This window comes from Dreissena polymorpha, chromosome 16 (assembly GCF_020536995.1).
Source record: "Dreissena polymorpha isolate Duluth1 chromosome 16, UMN_Dpol_1.0, whole genome shotgun sequence".
NCBI classification, from domain to species: domain Eukaryota; kingdom Metazoa; phylum Mollusca; class Bivalvia; order Myida; family Dreissenidae; genus Dreissena; species Dreissena polymorpha.
This window is the reverse complement of record NC_068370.1, coordinates 23,574,953-23,593,766: the sequence shown is the minus strand read 5'-3', so window position 1 is coordinate 23,593,766 and position 18,814 is coordinate 23,574,953. Positions and strand designations below refer to the sequence as shown.

The following is an 18,814-nucleotide window of genomic DNA, read 5'->3' as shown; positions in this document are numbered from 1 at the left end:
CGCTATCGTCCAGAACTAGGTCAATATCCAGGATGTCGCTGAAACGCGACATCAGTGAATGGAAATTATCGGGAAAAAAGTGTCACCCAATGTGGTTGAGTGTTTCTGCTTTAAACGTGCCATGTGAAAGTGCTATGACGTGTGCAATCTTGAAACGACATGAATGTGTATTAATAGGTACTTTTGTTGCTGCATAATAGTGTAAGATATGGTTTTACGACAGTAAGTTGTTAAGACCTATGACAATCTGACACCATAATATATATGTCATTATACACTCATTTTATATGTTTGATACTTCATTCCAATATGTTATTTAGGCGGAAATTCTAGGTCTTGGAGGTGACCGGAAGCATTAAAACTATGATAAGGTAACTATATTATGATGTACATACGTCCAGGGCAGGCAAACTTAGCATTTTGTTGTCACCTATCACGTAGTGCTAGTATGTGTGAGGATGGCAGGAATGCTTTCAAAATTATTTTCGGTATAATGTGTGTGTTCTAGAACTCGCTCGATGGCACGGCGGGCTTAGGCGTACCTGGAATCGCTCGTTTTGGCTTTGCGAATATTTTACTATATGTTGCAATGGAAAAAATATGGTACGGCGTACCGAGAATGTATTTGGCCGGTTGCGGTGGCCTAAGCGATTGCGCATGTATAATATGTTGCACGGTACGGCGAACTGAGAATTTATTTGGACGGTTGCGGTGGCCTTAGCGATTGCGCTTGTGTTATATCTATTACTGTACCAACCAGGTTCTCGTTGAAATAGGAATTGCATAAATTAATGAAAGCACATTGCGGAGTTCTTGCGAAATAGCATAGTATGCGGTGCATTATCTGGTGGCGATGATTGCGTAAACGAGAAGCTAAATCAATAGTGCAACTGGGGTTGGGGCTATCTTTAGAGCAGTTCTTCCGGTCGCCTCCTCGACATGCCTCAGTTGTAGTGCTAGTCTATAGCTGAGGTTTATTTACTCTAGTGCTGGTCTGGTGTAAATTATATTCCGCCATCGGGTAATTAAATTCCATTTTTGTAGTGTTCTTTTAATATGTTTTCTATTGTTCAAATATAGTATATAAAAGGTGTTAACGTAAGGTATCACATTAAAATATGTAACTGACAAAGTTGGCTTTTGTAGTTATTATTCATCAGCTTTTCCTATTGTTAATAAATTCGCGTAGAACAAGTGGATGTCGCCAAAGGATCAGGGATCCATTTGATAAGTAGGCTACTGTAACCGAACGTTCATAACATTGACACACGCTAAAGGACGGTAACACCTTGTTATCCAAATAACTCTAACTGATGAAGGAATCGAATCTTGATTAACGAATGGGGTACTGAGCTGCTTTCTGAAATAAAGTTATTTGCATGGACAATAAGACCCAGAATGACTTCATCATGTTACATGACAACAAGCAAGAAATGCTACTTTCTATGATCAACATGTGCGCGGCATTGCAGCTAGAAATAAGTAACGTTGTGTTGCGATTTTTAATGAATGTATGATACACATATGGTGTTTTTATCTGCTTTGAAACAAGACCGATACTTAATATCAGATGCTATTGATTGAAAAATATGCGAATTTGTTTCCACTGCAGTGAACATTTCAAACTCTTATAAAGATTAAGCTTTATCAAAAAATATTAGAACATTTTCTGCTGAAAAGCAAATAATACAATACATACACAAACTGATAAAAATTTATCCATATGGAAATCAACTCTCTACGCGTTCACGTAGGTTATGTTCATGTTTTTTTCTACTCTAGTATAAATAAGGCTTAAAAAAGGACATCGATTGTTATTTTAATGGTGAATGTCTTTTTAAATACATTTCCTGTTTATGCTATTTGTCACTAGCTCTTATATTATAAGATATGAAATATCATTAAATACAAATTCATTGGTTTTCATTGTGAAAGTAATTTAAACATGTCATGTTCAAGGAATTATTGCTATTTTTAGTAGTCCAATTTCAAATCTATTTATCTATTTAAATAAGATCACCGTACATGTAATGTATATGCCCGTCTAAAAACTAAAATGGTCGAAAGTTCAACAATCGTGCTATATCATTGACATGGGTGTGTCCCTTTGTTATTTAATCTGAATAGGAACTCCGGCTGATAAGCACATTTCCGTCTTTGGACTTAAATAGGCTAAAGGTTAAGGTAGCGCACCTCTAATGATTTCCCGCGATTTATTTTACGATCATTGCCGATCTTAAATGATCGGTTATTTCCGAGAGATGCATTTTATTTTTTTCAAACTTCGAATTTTGATATGTGTTTACCGAATTCATTTAGAATACATTATTTTTACTATAAATATTGACTTTGATCCAATTATCATCATCTGAAAAATACGATTACGCGATTTCTTCAAAGATCGACAAGCCTTTTTACCTGTTTACTTATGGATATTTAATTAAAGATTGCACTGATGTGAAGTTGTCGTGGCCGAGTGGTTAAGGCGATAGAAATCTTTTGGGATCTTCCTGCGCAGGTTCGAATCCTGCCGACATCGCATACTTTTTGCGACGCGTTTTATTTCTTTTCTAACGTAATTTGATTTAATATAGCATATAAGCTATGTTTAATGTCAAATATGTTGAAAATTGTAAGAACATCCTTCAATTTTTAAAATTAAAACAACGTTATGACTAAATTGGGTAATTTACTGCTGAAAATACGAATGATGCATGGTGCATTCTTATTTTTATTTCAAAAAGTAAACGGTTAATCTGTCTATTTCTTGGTATTTTTGCTGTATATAGTGTTTCTATAAAAAAAATAGTTTAAAATATAACTTAAATGATACTATTTTGAATTTTATGACACTTTGATTTTAACCGACTCAAGTTTTACTTGGCTGAAATCACTTACATTTCATGGCGCTATTCCATAGATAAAAAATTGTAAAAAAGAAATATCTGTAAAATAATACTTATTTCATCTTGTTTAAACTTTGAACACCTTTACTGCATCTGTACACACCAACTGCATGCTCATATTTGGAAATCTGAATGAATTATAGCCTTTTATATACCCCAGCTGAGCGTGAGGGTCGTTTTGAAAAAATCGGTATATTTTTTTTAAAAGCATGGAAAGCCTACCTACAAATGTGCATGTAGTTCAGTGAAATGATGCTGATTAAGAAAATAATTAATTAAATTATATTTGGATATGTGCCCATTAGAGGTGCGCTACCTTAAATGGGTGAGACTCACTTTCTCCACTATGAATCTTTATTGATGAACTTATGATACCAACGTGATCGCTCGGAGTGATTGATTAAATGACGTAAACTGTGGTGAGTAATTAGTTGTTCACATGATCGGAACGAAGAATGTGCTAGCATTTGTTAATTCATGTGTTATATGTATTATAATTAAATAGACATCCGACAACCTTTAATCGGATAGCTTAACGTACAGTTAATTCTGATCAAGGAGCACGCGATTACATGGATTTGTTGCAGCGGTATTCCATTAAGTTTCTAAACTTGACATATTGTTTTGGAACCCGACAGAAATGTTACAAATACGAAGACATTGAAAGGATCAATCAACATAATTTTCGTGGACTATTATTAAGTGAAACAACATAAATATACATGTATTTGTTTGACAGAGTAGCGCTTTGTAAATGTACGATGTTCAACTCAAGTCAATTAAGTTATACACAAAAGCGTACAAACAAAGGCGAGCGTACTGTCAATATCATATGAAAATTGTCAATTAAGTGTAACTTTAAATTGTACACAAACCATTATCAATACGTTATTTATTGTTTTCTTTAACAGTTTTCAGTTGGAAATACAAACGCAAAAGTTTCATGACACGAGATGTATTGGTGTAAACAGATATCCACTTGATAATAATTCTTAGCGTTTCTAAGACGGTTCTCATATTGACATTCCAGATAGAGCATGGCCTATCTAGTCAATATTTGCCAATAGGAAACATAGTGTTTGCTGTGTAAACACTTTTCGCAATTGAAACCAATGTAATGCTCTAACTCAATATGAATTAATATCATGATTGAAACGACATTCTATTTGATTTGTTATTCGATATATGCTACATGTTATATGTTTTATATTGTTTGCTGAAAACTATTTTGCCGTGACATTTCAATTTGTATTTAGCATGATTTATAATAAACCTGTGCACTATTTTATACTTCTGCGTGTGCTAGCATCTTCTAAATCCAATTTAAGAATAGCGAATGTTTGTACTTCTGCAGATACAATGCACAGAAAAACCTTTGTTAGTACTTTACGAGTATGAGAACGTGGAACTTTGGCAAAGAAAATGTAGTTATATGCTATACAAAACGCTAGAATAAAACTACAAGTACTTAATGCGTGTCATAAAATTTCGAAGAACATGCAGAGGTCATCAATGGTAGTTTGGAATTTGTGTACAGCAACAAGTAAAGGACAAGCGAGTTTCAATATCCGATAATTTACACAGAATAAGAAACATAATACGCATGACAAACTTCGTAAATGCCAGCAGTTATGTGTTGTGCTCTATAGTGTAAAATAAGACTGGTATTGTGAACATCACTAAATTTAGAAATGTAAAAATGACCAACTCGATTCGCTAGACGCTTGTGAAAGGTAATGAACACTGCTGTGAAGTGTTATGTTCTTGTGTTTTAAACCTTACAATCGTACCTGTGGGATGGTTTGTGTTGCTTTTAATCTATGTTATCCAATAGTGTTGGAAAGATCTAATATTATATTATATTATACAAATTATGTTGCGAAACACCATATATTGATAATTGAACGAATGCTTCGTTAAACAATTTTCCAAAAATATATTATTTAAAATGCCATTATTAAGTATGTGTTTATAGTAGATTTCAATGCTATAGTTAAATATAAATTCAAATTGTTTAGGATAAGTAAATTCGATATCGTAATCTGTTATGCATGTTATGGAAAAATGTATGACAGATTTCTCTATACATTGAAAAGCTTCTCGCATTAGAATGTGTGTAAATACTTCCCAAAACCATAATATTTTGTGGCTAATCGCTCTTAGGTGCATATCGTGAAGGCAACTAAGCGCCTCTATAAGTGGTAGAAATATTACATAAAATATTTGATCAGGTCTTGATGAGGATAAATTGAATTGTGAAGGTCTACAAAGGTTAATGAGTCTATTGCCTTAACGTTTAAACGAGTAACGCATAACAGTTCATTTTTCTGTTAGAGTACTGGTCTTGGTAAGAGATACTTAGGGCCTAAGCAAATTAATTTACGCATCAATCTAGCATGCATTGCAAAATTAAAGGAAAAATGGGAAATGTTTAATATGAATGGAAACATACTGATGTTAAAACAAAACCAAACACCAAAAAATACTCGAAAAAAGGATTACCCACGGAAATGTAACTTATGAAATACTTTCAATAATGAAATTAATGCTTTTGTAATGTCAAAACAATGATTTATGTATCTCAAAGAAGCCTTACTTTGCAAAGTTAATCTTAAATAGTAAAGTCGTAAAAAGATAAGCATCAGTACTTCACACTGCGGTTGAACAAAAAGTAATACGTGCCAGCAAGAGTCATTGTATGTAGTCATTGACGTCCTTAAAAAATTAGTAGTTTGTATGTATACATGAACATTTTTGCGTGTTTTTATGTTTTTCGACTAAAGATATCTCGCCATTGAATAACGAAAGGATTCATTTTTCTTTGAGAATGTGAAACATTGTATATACGGTCTTAATTTTAGTTACACTTCTACGGTAAAGTCATAATGTAGAGGCACACATCAGAAGCAAACACACATATACTGCATGCTTAATTAAACAAGCCATTTAATGTTTGTATATTAACTACCCGATGATTAAATTTGGCCGCTATGTTTTTCCGAAAATAAAGAATTTATGTCAGGAATCATAATTTAAACTTGTACATATGAAATAGTCAACGATATGAGGTACTGGTGAAAAGGAAAATGTCAGTAGTCATAATTTACGTTACATAACTAGTGTGCATGATTTATACCCGCGTTTGTGTACACATTGACTATTTGAGACCTCAACGCTACTAAATTTACTTTATATACAAGTAAGGCGAATTTATCATATAATCGTAATAATTAAACCTCTGACGGATTGTACGGGTCCATGTATAAAATATTTAACTAAGTGTGTTGTATGGCTTAATACAAGTGTCAGTGCATCTTGAAACAAATGGATTGCTTATCATGTCAATGGTCTATTACACAGAGGATATTTGTTGGATTCGGTTGATAATTGATTTTATTCACGAGTAATCATAGAAATAATATTATCGCCACTCGTGAAAATATATTTTTTCTATGATCACGAGTGAATTAAAATCGATATTCCACTGAATCAAACAATTTTTTATTTTATAATATGCCTTTTTCGACTTTTATATACATTGGTAAAGAGTTTAACTAAAGAATTTCGCTGGGATAATGACGTCATTTCGTCAACAAAATGACGTCATTTCACAGTAAACAATGAAAATTATCGATAATTTTCACTGATAATTTTCACTGTTTGAAACAGTGAAATTATCAGTTTTAATTCACTGATATTTCTTTATAAACCACCGGAAAGCAAAAAACAAAAAAAGTGTATTTTACACACACAAAATAATTATTGAGCGTTTAACTTTAGGAATATGGTTATCTACGACGAAACTTTTTTCGGTAATGGTAATTTTTACCTGCACGCCTATCGCGTGTCTCAAGTGACTTTAAATACATGAAAATACATTGTTTTCAGCCATGCATCACTTGGGTTATAATTTTGTTTTGGAGACATGGATTTCTTGTTTGGACGAGCACAAACAACGGATCGACGGAATATTCTTGCTGTGACAAGCAGTTCTGTCACAGAGTAGATCTGATGACCCATGTAAAATACCTGATATAAAACTACCTGTCAACTTAGAATCATCGCGATCAAATAGATAAAGCTCAAACTGTTTATCGTCATTTCATAATAAACGCAGTAATATGCATAATTTGTATTTAAGGTTTGGAACTTAAAGTTAACAGCAATAAAAAAAGAGTCTAAGTATTCACTTTCACCACAACTAAATAGCTCATTGAAAACCCATAAGCCAGTTTCTCAACTTGAGAATTCAAATACTCTCAATTTAAGTATTTGAATATAATTTTTAATCAGTGTACTTGTGCATGGGGAAAGTTTGTGTTCTGTAAATTTAAGCTTTTCTATTCGCCTATGCAAGCACACATATGTCAACGTCTTTACTTGCAATTTTAATGTACATTTATAATAATTATTATTGTTGGACTAGACGTTTAGGTACAAAGTACCTTTTTACAGAGCACATTGCGAAATCATTTGTATACACATTGATCCAAAGTACAACGCGTTCTCAGCAACACACTTTTGACGAGAACAACCACAAAGAGGAAGACTATTTGAATTTCAGCTGTTTTGTTTGCATCACTATTTAAAAATATGCAGTGATACAAAAATATGTTTATGTACCTTGGTGAAAGACATCAAGAGGGTAAAGGCTGTGAAAATTATACAGACGTCGATCTAGTCTTTCACACCGTTCGGCATTAACACATTACAGAAATAACGTACTTATATATAAGCTCACTAATAAAATATTTAAGGTTGACTTTTATACTTTATTTTAAAAAAATCCTAATGACTGTTTAGTTGAATATTTATATTTCCTCCAAATATTACAAATAATAATTGCTAACCCTTCACTACAAAAAATCAAATTATGTTGCAAAAATGTGTTATTATTTCTTCATGTGTGAATCCTGGTCATAAATACTGATGAGTGATTACATAGCACGATGGCATTGTGTTGTGATTATGGTATTAATATAATGGTAAAGAGGATAGCCGCACCAAATTTAATTACTGTGTCGACACGTTTGATTTTGCAAATTAAATATTTTTAACTACAAAATCAGTTGTTTATTTTATTTTATTTATGAACTTGCATTACAACTTAGAAGAGAAAATTGTTGTATACATTCAGTAAAATATCGTTAATAATCTTGTCTTTCATTCATTTTTCACCTGATCCTCTATTACTCCTACTATAAACAAAGACTTTACTGCGACATCATTCTGATTGGACACCGATTACTTTCCGATTCTTTGTCAACCCGTCCATATTATACAACAAATCGATTCACAAGCTGATTTCCAAGTCCATAACACTTACACTTTTCGTAAAACAAACTAAACTTCAGTTTTGATTGAGTAATTTGATGGGTGTCTTTACTAGTACGATTGCGAGAGACATTTGACTCACATAGTGTTATGTATGTTTGTATTGTTCGCGCAATTACTTAGGTAACGAAAATGTAATGCTGGAAATGAAAACAAAACCACATAACTTTTTTTTCATGCAGAAACTTTTCTCTTATTATATATGCATGTTTGAAAAAAAAGTATCACTGTAAGCAAACTAAGCATTGTGTAAGACGATAGTAAGTTTTACATCAACTTATTACTTTAGCCAATTAAATAATTTCTAAACACTTCGTAAAACCACCCAATCTATTTGTTATATGACATTTAATCTACATGCATACGCATATTGGTTTTTAAATTAAGTAAAGCGTACTTGTCTGAAAATGTAATAATATTTAATTTATCTACTAACTTTTGCCTATTATGAATTGTGAGTCGAAGCGTTCGCGGAAATTCAATGGACGCATTCAATGTTTTATACAAGTATAAGCTGAATTTATGCATTCTTTTTTGCGCTTTGCCTTACTTAGGTCGATAAAATAGAACAACAAAGACGATGCAAATAACTAACTTTTAATTGAAGTTTTTTAAATTTTTAAAGATGACTTTTGTGATCACGTGATTATTTTATCATTATTAATTTATATTTTCGGATTTTCGGTTTTGCTAAGTGTCTCGTAGCCCGTTAACGCTGTTTTTTGTTGTAGCTCAAAAACATGACATTTGTTTCGCTTTGTTGTAACAAATTCTATAACTATGTGTGCTTATTCGGTTAAAATATGTTGTAAATTTTGACTTTCGTCTCACAATTTAACTTGCTTTTTATGATGATTGGCAAAACCATACAAAGTTTCGGCAAAATTATCAAATTATGGAATAAGCTCTGCTCAAAAGAAATTAACTGTAATGCGCTTTACCTTTGTTTTACTCTCAGGTTATCTAAGTATAAAAGCCATGTTTGAATTAAATTAAAGATGTTATGTTGAAGGCACATGGCTTAACATTTATAAATAATATAGGAAGTTACATAATCACATGTCTGGTACTTGTAAGGTGCCTAAATAATTATGTTGAATTTACAGATAAACTTGTTGGAGACTTCTTTATTAGTCAAGAACCAGTAGACTGCAGTCCTTGTAAACAATTTTAAATTAATTAATTGAACAATGACTGCAAGCATTTAAGTAATACTGAAATAACATTGAATGGTTTATGTAGTAGTCTACGTCAGTATACTTGCGTTCAATTTAATAAAAATTAATTTCTATAAAAAATCATTTCTTTTATTTGAAGTAGCGATTACATTTCTCCGGTAGATAAAGGTTTAAATCTCGTATCAATCATATGATACAAGCAGACGATAATATACCATTCGTGAAATCGATATCAGTAGTGAATGTCTGGCGTAAACGAAACGGTATAAAAGCTCGGGCTTCACGTATCTCGTCCTTTTGCGAAAAAGCTTTGACTGAGAAACACCACCCACCCGCCTAAAGAGATTGCTGTTAATTATGTTCAACCTTTTTTTAATGTTTGAATGTACTGCCGAGATATTTATTACAGAATGGCTGTCAATCTGTTGCGGGCGACAACAGAAAACGTTTGGGTTACATTCACTAACTGTACACGACTCGTCGGTAAAACGTAGGTTTAATCGGCGGACCTCAAACCGTGGATAGCGGCGGCGCCACGGCATGTATTCATCGCTATCGTCCAGAACTAGGTCAATATCCAGGATGTCGCTGAAACGCGACATTAGTGAATGGAAATGATCGGAAAAAAAGTGTCACCCAAAGTGTTTGAGTGTTTCTGCTTCTTAACCTGCCATGTGAAAGTGCTATGACGTGTGCCTTCTTGAAACGACATGAATGTGTATTAATAGGTAATTTTGTTGCTGCATAATTGTGTGAGATATTGTTTTACGACAGTAAGTTGTTAAGACCTATGACAATCTGACACCATAACTTATATGTCATTATACACTCATTTTATATGTTTGATACTTCATTCCAATATGTAATTTAAGCTGAAATTCTAGGTCTTGAAGGTGATCGGAAGCATTAAAAGTATGATTAGGTAACTATATAATGATGCACATACGTCCGGGGGAGGAAAACTTAGCATTTTGTTGTCACCTATCACGTAGTTCTAGTATACGTGAGGATGGCAGGAATGCTTTCAAAATTATTTTCGGTATAATATGTGTGTTCTAGAACTCGCTCGATGGCACGGCGTCCTTAGGCGAACCTGGAATAGCTCGTTTGGGCTTTGCGAATATTTTACTATACGTTGCAATGGAAAATAAACGGTACGGCGTACCGAGAATGTATTTGGTCAGTTGTGGTGGCCATAGTGATTGCGCATGTATTATATGTTGCACGGTACGGCGAACCGAGAATATATTTGGTCGGTTGCGGTGGCCTTAGCGATTGCGCTTGTATTATATCTATTACCGAACCAGCCAGGTGTTCGTTGAAATAGGAATTGCATAAATGAATGTGAGCACATTGCGGAGTTCTTGCAAAATAGCATAGAGTGCGTGCATTATCTGGTCGCGATGAATGCATGAACGAGAAGCTAAATCAATAATGCACCTGGGGTTGGGGCTATCTTTAGGGCAGTTCTTCCGGTCGCCTCCTCGACATGCCTCAGTTATGGTGCTAGTCTATAGCTGAGGTTTATTTGCTCTAGTGCTGGTCTGGTGTAAATTATATTCCGCCATTGGGCCATAAAATTCCATGTTTTGTAGTGTTCCTTTTATATGTCTTCTATTGTTCAGATATAGTATATAAAAGGTGTTAACGTAAGGTATCACATCAAAATATTATAATAAATATGTAACTGACAAAGTTGGCTTTTGTTGTTATTATTCATCAGCTCTTCCTATTGTTAATAAATTCGCGTAGAACAAGTGGATGTCGCCAAAAGATCAGGGATCCATTTGATAAGTAGGCTACTGTAACTGAACGTTCATTACATAGACACACGCAAAAGGACGGATACACTTTGTTATCCAAATAACTCTAACCGGATGAAGGATTCGAATCTTGGTTAACGAATGGGGTACTGAGCTGCTTTCTGAAATAAAGCATTTCATATGCTTAAAGAATCGATACATTAGGAAACCGAACGGTATTGGGTATCACGTGCGATGGCACGTACTTTAAAGATATCAATTTAAATAAGAGGATGTAAATAATAGAAGTGGAATACGAAGTTTTTTCTGCATAGACAATAAGACTCAGAATGACTTCATCATTTTACATGACAACACGCAAGAAATCATACTTTCTATGATAAACATCAGCAGGGCATTGCAGCTAGAAATAAGAACTGCTGTGATGCGATTATTAACGAATGTATAATACACATAATGGTGTTTTTATTTGCCATAAAACTTAACTGACACTTGATAACAGATGATATTGATTGGAAAATATGCGAATTTGTTTCCGGTGCAGTGAAAATTTCAAACTCTTATAAAGATTAAGCTTTATCAAATAATATTAGAACTTGTGCTGCTGAAAAGCATATAATACAATACATATACAAACTGAGAAAAATATATCCATATTTGGAAATCAACTCTCCACGCGTTCACGTAGGTTGTGTTCATTTTTTTTTCTACTCTAGTATAAATAAGGCGTCAAAATGGACATAAATAATTATTTTAATGGTGATTTTTTTAAATACATTTCTTGTTTATGCTCTATGCCACTAGTTCTTATAATATTAGATATGAAATATCATTGAATACAAATTCATTGGTTTTCGGAAATCCGTTATATCAATGCGAAAGTAAACATGTCATGTTCAAGACATTATTGCTATTCATAGTAGGCCAATTCCAAATATATTTATTTATTTATTTAAAGTCTCTATAACGCATAAAATCAACGAAAATTTCGTAAAGAATTTCGTAATATCAAGTTAACACCTAAACAAACAGTGTTCCTTATAGCAATAGGCACAATTTCAACGCTAGATGTGGTATGATTACATAGATTTTTGTACATACAAAAAGCTCGTTTTTATTTATTTGTGACCACAATAAATTCTTTGTTAATTTCCTGCGAATATATCTATTGGTACGACACACGAACATTAAAATGGCACCATGTTTAAACCATAATAAAAACGAGCATTTTGTATCCACAAACATTTAATGTACCTGACCACATCTGGCGTTGAAATTTCGACAATGGCTCTAAGGAACAATGATTTTTAATCGTTTAGCGTTATTTCACGAAATATTGTACGAAATTTTCGTTGATTTTGAGTAGTAATTGAGTAGTAATGTTACTTTACATATTTATGCCCGTCTAAACACCACAATGGTCAAAAGTTCAACAATCGCGCTTTATCATTAACATGGGTCAGTCTCTTTGTTATTTAATCTGAATAGGAACTCCGGCTGATAAGCACTTTTCCGTCTTTAAGCTTAAATAGGTTAAAGGGTTAAAAGGGTTAAAGGGTGAGACTCACTTTCTCCACTATGAATCTTCATAGACGAACTTATGATACCAACGTGATCGCACGGAGTGATTGATTTGATGACGTAAACTGTGGTGTGTAATTAATTGTTCACATGACCGAAACGAAGAATTTGCTAATATTAATAAGCATTTGTTAATTCATCTGTTACATGTATTATACTTAAAAAGACATCCAACAACCTTTAATTGGATAGTTTAACATACAGTTAACTCTGAATAAGGAGCACGCGATTACATGGATTTGTTGCAGCGGTATGCCATTAAGTTTCTAAACTTGACATATCTTTTTGGAACCGGACAGAAATATTACGAATACGAAGACCTTGATAGGATCAATCAATATAATTGAGTGTTAGTTTCGTGGACTATTATTAAGTGAAACAACATTAATGTGCATGTATTTGTTTGACCGAGTAGCGCTGTGTAAATGTAAGATGTTCAGCTCATATCATTTAAATTATACACAAAAGCGTACAAACAGTAGGCGATTGTACCGTCAATATCATATGAAAACGCCAAGTTAGTGTTACTTTAAATTGAACACAAACATTTGGATAATGTGGCAATCCACAAACAGAGTGGCCTAAAACGCTCTTTATCAATATGTTATTGATTGTTGGCTATAACTATTTTCAGTTGTAAATACAAATGCAATAGTTTCATTGAACGAGATTTCTTGGTGTAAGCTGATCTTCACTTTATTATAATTCTAAGCGTTTCTCAGACGCTTCTCATATTGACATTCTATGAAGAGCATGGCCTATCTAGTCCATATTGGCCAATCGGAAATATAGTGTTTGCTGTGTAAACACTTTTCTCAATTGAAACCAAGGTAATGCTCTAACGCAAGATGAATAAATATCATTATTGAAACGACTTAACATTCGATTTGATAGGTTATTCGATATATGCTACCATGTACATGTAATATGTTTCATATTGTTTGATGAAAACTATTTGCCATGATATTTCAATTTGTATATAATATGATTAATAATAAACCTGTGCACTATGTTAGACTACTTGTGTTATCATCTTTTAAATCAAATTTAAGAATAAAGAATGTTTGTACTCCTGCAGATACAATGCAAAGAAAAACCTTTGTAATTATTTTACGAGTATCAGAACGTGAAACTTTGGCGAAGGAAACTAGATATGCTATAAATATGCTAGAATAAATCTACAAGTAGTTAATGCGTAACATAAAATTTCGAAGAGCATTCATAGGTCATCAATAATAGTTTGAAATTCGTGTACAGCAACAAGAAAAGGACAAGCGAGTTTCAATATCCGACAATTTACACATATTGCGATACATAATACGCATGACAAACTTCGTAAGTACCAGCAGTTATATGTTGTTCTTTTTTGTGTAAAATAAGAACATTGAATTGTGAACATCACTTAATTAAGAAATGTAAAAATGACCAACTCGATATGCTAAACGCCTGTGAAAGGAAATGAACACTGCTGTGAAGTGTTATGTTTTGTTTTTGTAGCTTACGATCGTACTTGTGGGGTTGCTAGTGTTGCTTTCAATCTCTGTTATCCAATAGCGTTGGAAAGATCTAATATACACCCTTTCAGTTATTAACTGATTATAATTACCTCCCCTGAATGACGTCATCCGGGGATACCCGATTATCGACTGTAAGCAAACAAAGAGATGTCTGTTTGACAATGTGTGTTTTCAACGGTGTAAATGGACTTAAAATATGAACGAAAAGGTTTGTACTGACCTTATTATTAATAATTTATTATTTTCTTATGCAATTTTGATATTCGGTTTATAATGCTGATAAAGCAGCGGTATTGTTTTTGTCTGTTATATGTTTTCGCGAGGACGAAACGTTCAAACGAAGGATTTTTTACTGAAATAAATCCTGTTCAGAAATGTTGATATAGATTAAATAGGTGGAAATATTGACTTGTTTTATCTAAGGACATTTCGTATTCGTCAAAGTATGAACACTCGTTGGCATTTATATTTTGAAGCAACTAAAGGACGCTCGTACTGGTCTTAGTCATACCGTGCTTTTGTACCAATTGACCATTTTTTTAAATTGAAAGCCAACGGCATCCAATGCAACATATGGTTTGTTAAAAAGCTATTTGTTTGATTAGAGCTTGTACTAAGCTATACCCGGCCTAATGTGTATTAATGTGTAAAGTACAATGAATCAGTTATCATGAATGTTATGAAACAGAATTTTGTTCAACAGATTAATGACCACGACTATGCTGTCCAGTTTTACACAGCAACACCAGTATTCGACTCAAAACCGGGTGGAAAACAGATTCAAGACATTACTGTATCACTCGAGAAGAAGCTGAAGGTAAATTAAATTGTTTAGTCAATTGATTTGTTTAAATAACATTTGGGAATAAAACATTTATAGACATATAATAATTAATATCAATACAAATAAAATGAAATTCTTAACCAATAGGATAAAAACACATCTTATTATTTGTTAACCACGTTTGTGGACTTTGTTATACTGATTTTAATGATCCAAAATAATTGGTAAAGTTGTTATTCACTTGATTTTTTTTAATATTATTAGTTGATCTTCATGAAATTTCAGTCTAACAGGATCTGCTGTGTGCCCAAATGTCACACCACTGGCTAAGGATTGTTAGAAGGCTATGGAAAGCCCAGCTATCATGCATTTCCAGCTGAAGATGATCCAGTTCAAGCTGTTTGGTTGAATAAAATACGAAGAGATGAAGACAGACATTTTAAGGTCAGTTGTTAGTGGTTTCAGTAAAACTTTAAATGATTTTGTATAAAGAAAAATAAAACATGTAAAGTACTATACATTTTCATGTCAGAAAAATAGTGTTGATGTGATTCAAAAAAAGCACACATATTTATTTATTCTTTTTTTTTCTTTCAGATAAGTCACAATACGGTTGTCTGTTTTCTCCATTTTGAACGTGACTGTCTTGATGAATCTGGATTTGCTAAGCAGAGGTATCTAAAACCAGGAGCCATCCCTACACTATTCGACTGCTGGAAGGACAAACCACATCTGTTGAAGCGAATTCAAGTGGAACGTGCAATTAACAAGATTAAAAGTTTTCACATATTTGATCAGGTCATTCTGGTTTCTCTGTTTGGGATAATTAATCAAATTTGGACAGTTTGCTCATAGCTCACTCTTTTCCAAGACCCAATTATACCATGTCCTGGTGTTTAACATACATACCATTTATATGAACATTTGTTGTTCGTGTACATCATACTACATGTAGGCTAGTGAAAAACCATTGGCTGTTCATGTAATATTTGTACATTTTTTGGCTTTGTATAAAGTTTTTGATAATTATCTTGATATAAGCATTGATTTAGTTACAGATTAATGCTTAAAGAGTACTTAAAGCTACACACCTTGAAATAAAGTACATGTTCATATAGATGCAATTTGAAAGTGTGCAAAATTTTCATTAAATCTATAGTCTAGTTAGCAAGTAATTTATTATTTTTCAAACAGGAATAACTGCTTTTAAAACTGAAAGAAGGATTTCTATATTAAACACGATTATTTTTAACTTTTTGAAGCGCAAAAAAAGATGGCTTTCTACCTTGTTACCACCAGATATATTCTAGTTGGCATAATAAAATTAAATCTATAGCCTAGTTTAATAGCAAGTTATTTTTTTTTCAAACAGTACTGCTTTTAAAACTGAAAGTAGGATTTCCAGACGTACACATCCATTTCGACAAACACGATTATTTTTAAGTTGTAAAGTGCAAAAAAGATGGATTTCTACCTTGTAACCACCAGATATATTCTAATTGGCATAGATAAAATATGTCACTCATACTTAAATTTACTATGCCAAATAAGGTGTGTGGCCTTTACATAAAAATTGTATATACATCTTTTTAATCATGTTTGTTAATTTGTTTTGATTGTATGACTACTGAATAAATAATTTTGTTAATAGAAATTTTAGTTTTTTTTGGGAAATATTAGGTAAAACTAAGAAAGTCCAATGCATATTGAGACAAATCAGTACTTAAGTTCGTTTCCTGGGAAGAACCATTACTGATTCTCAATGGGGATCGAAACTGGTTGCTCCAGATTGCTTAGCAGACACCATAGCAACTATTTCACTAAGACTCTGCTACAGATTTGCGTAATCCTTTGAGTGAAAACACTTTGTAATCAATGATATAAGCTTTATTACAACAGAAATAATGCAAGATAAGCACATTTGAGTAGCATAGTTCATCACAAAACAGTATGAAGTATCATTAATTGTAAGATTAATGATGAAAGACAACATGTGAAAGCTAGAAATCATAAACTAATTTAAGGAAACACAATCTGAAAATTACAAACATTCAGATACAGGTATTGCACCAAAATGAGCTGAGATCCTATGATTATATTGAATGAATAAATGTGATTTGAGGTGAATCTCACAAATACTGACACTAAAATAACACAAAATTGAATACTTTCAAATATAATTTAGATTATTTCAATACTCTTTATTTCTGATTACCGGTTTTTCATGGAGCGGAAACACTTGCATCTAACAATTGTTGAACTGTTACGTTCAGATGTCCATGTGTCGAATACATAACCGTCATGAAAAAACACATAGCTTCGTTGAATAGGCTTTTCAACACCCAGTTTTGAACCTTTACCAGAACTTTTGGTCCATTCCAGAATGTTCATGTACGAAAAGTCTTTGAAGATCGGTCTGGTGCTTTGGGTCCATGTGCATTCTTCCAAATTAAGATGTTCTTCCGCTGTTGACACTGTTGATTGTCCTTGACAGTTCATACAGGACGACTTCTGCTTAGCTGCAAATGGCTGGTCTGGATAAGGATCAACAATTAGGATGTTATCCTGGTTGTCACTGAATTTCTTTACCCCTGGAAAATATATAAAAGTAAAGATTTAAACTTTGTAACAGAACATTAAGATTTAAGGTGTTACAAAAAAAGCACTACTCCAGAGTCTGTTTCAGATACTTGTTTTCCACCTAATAAACGCCACCCCTACCTTCTTTGTGACCAAAAAATGTATAAAGACAATTTAACTAGTGGCAACCAATTTCTAATGCAGACTTAAGAGAGTAATGTAACTTATTATGTCAGGGATTTTAATTGAAGCAGAAAGCTGTGTGCCACTATGCATGTTATATACATTGTAAAGTACTATATGCTGTGTGGTCGAGTCAGGCTGACTAAACAGATAAAACTTATTTTTAACAGACTGGTTGACAGAAACATAGAAAAAAATTCACAACATGAATGTGCGTTTTTAATATAAAAAGCAGGCTTTTTCCTGGCCATTTTGGGAAAAAAGCAATTGCAGGATTGTGAATTTTTCGTGCCAAAAATCAACTGATTTGGGAAAAACTAATATAAAATAACCCTTCACAATCATTCAAATTAGATGAAAAATCATATTATTCATGGTAATGTACTTTGTTAGATGTCATTTACATATAATTGAGTTAAAATAATCATAACCTCTTCTTTCTTTTTTTATTGGGAATTTTTTTTTTCAAATTACAATTTAGGTTAGGGAATGGGTCCGTTTAACTGACCCGTAGATACACCAGGAAAAGGCCTGAAAAGGCGATATAAAATAAGTACCCTCAAGCAAAGTTCGGCTTTTGTCTCATTCGATTTCACAGCTTGTCCCCGGCATTTCAACCATATTCGCAACTCTGTAACTTTGCATCTTTCTGGTTGAAGTTGCGGTAAAACAGCGCCAGGGACATCCTTGGCATACAGCTACAAAAAATAAAAAGGCAGGTTTTAAGCATTATTGCTTCTTTAGAAAAAAATCATGTTACTTATACAACATACAAAATTCATCATATTATTTTTTTTAGAAAATGGTTTGAAATGAATATGATCGATACTGAATGTAGTGTAAGTTACATGCTTTTTTTTAAAGTGGCAATAATGCTTAAAACCTGACAGCTGAACTTGTATGCTTTCATGTTGGGTCTCTGTACCGAGTCAATATTTATTAGAGTGTATTTATGGTACATGACTATGTCCGGATATATTCATGCCAC

At 32.9% G+C, this 18,814-nt stretch overlaps 1 protein-coding gene and 1 long non-coding RNA gene across 2 annotated transcripts in view; one reads left to right on the top strand and one right to left on the bottom strand.

Moving 5' to 3' along the window:
• The window catches only part of LOC127862756 (galanin-like G-protein coupled receptor npr-9), a 37,849-nt gene that overhangs the window by 12,183 nt on the left and 6,852 nt on the right, over positions 1-18,814 (bottom strand). The window lies entirely within an intron of this gene.
• LOC127862757 (uncharacterized) lies at positions 15,049-17,359 on the top strand. Its single transcript, XR_008040784.1, has 3 exons — positions 15,049-15,096; positions 15,349-15,507; positions 15,661-17,359. It is a non-coding gene; the product is annotated as an uncharacterized LOC127862757 (long non-coding RNA).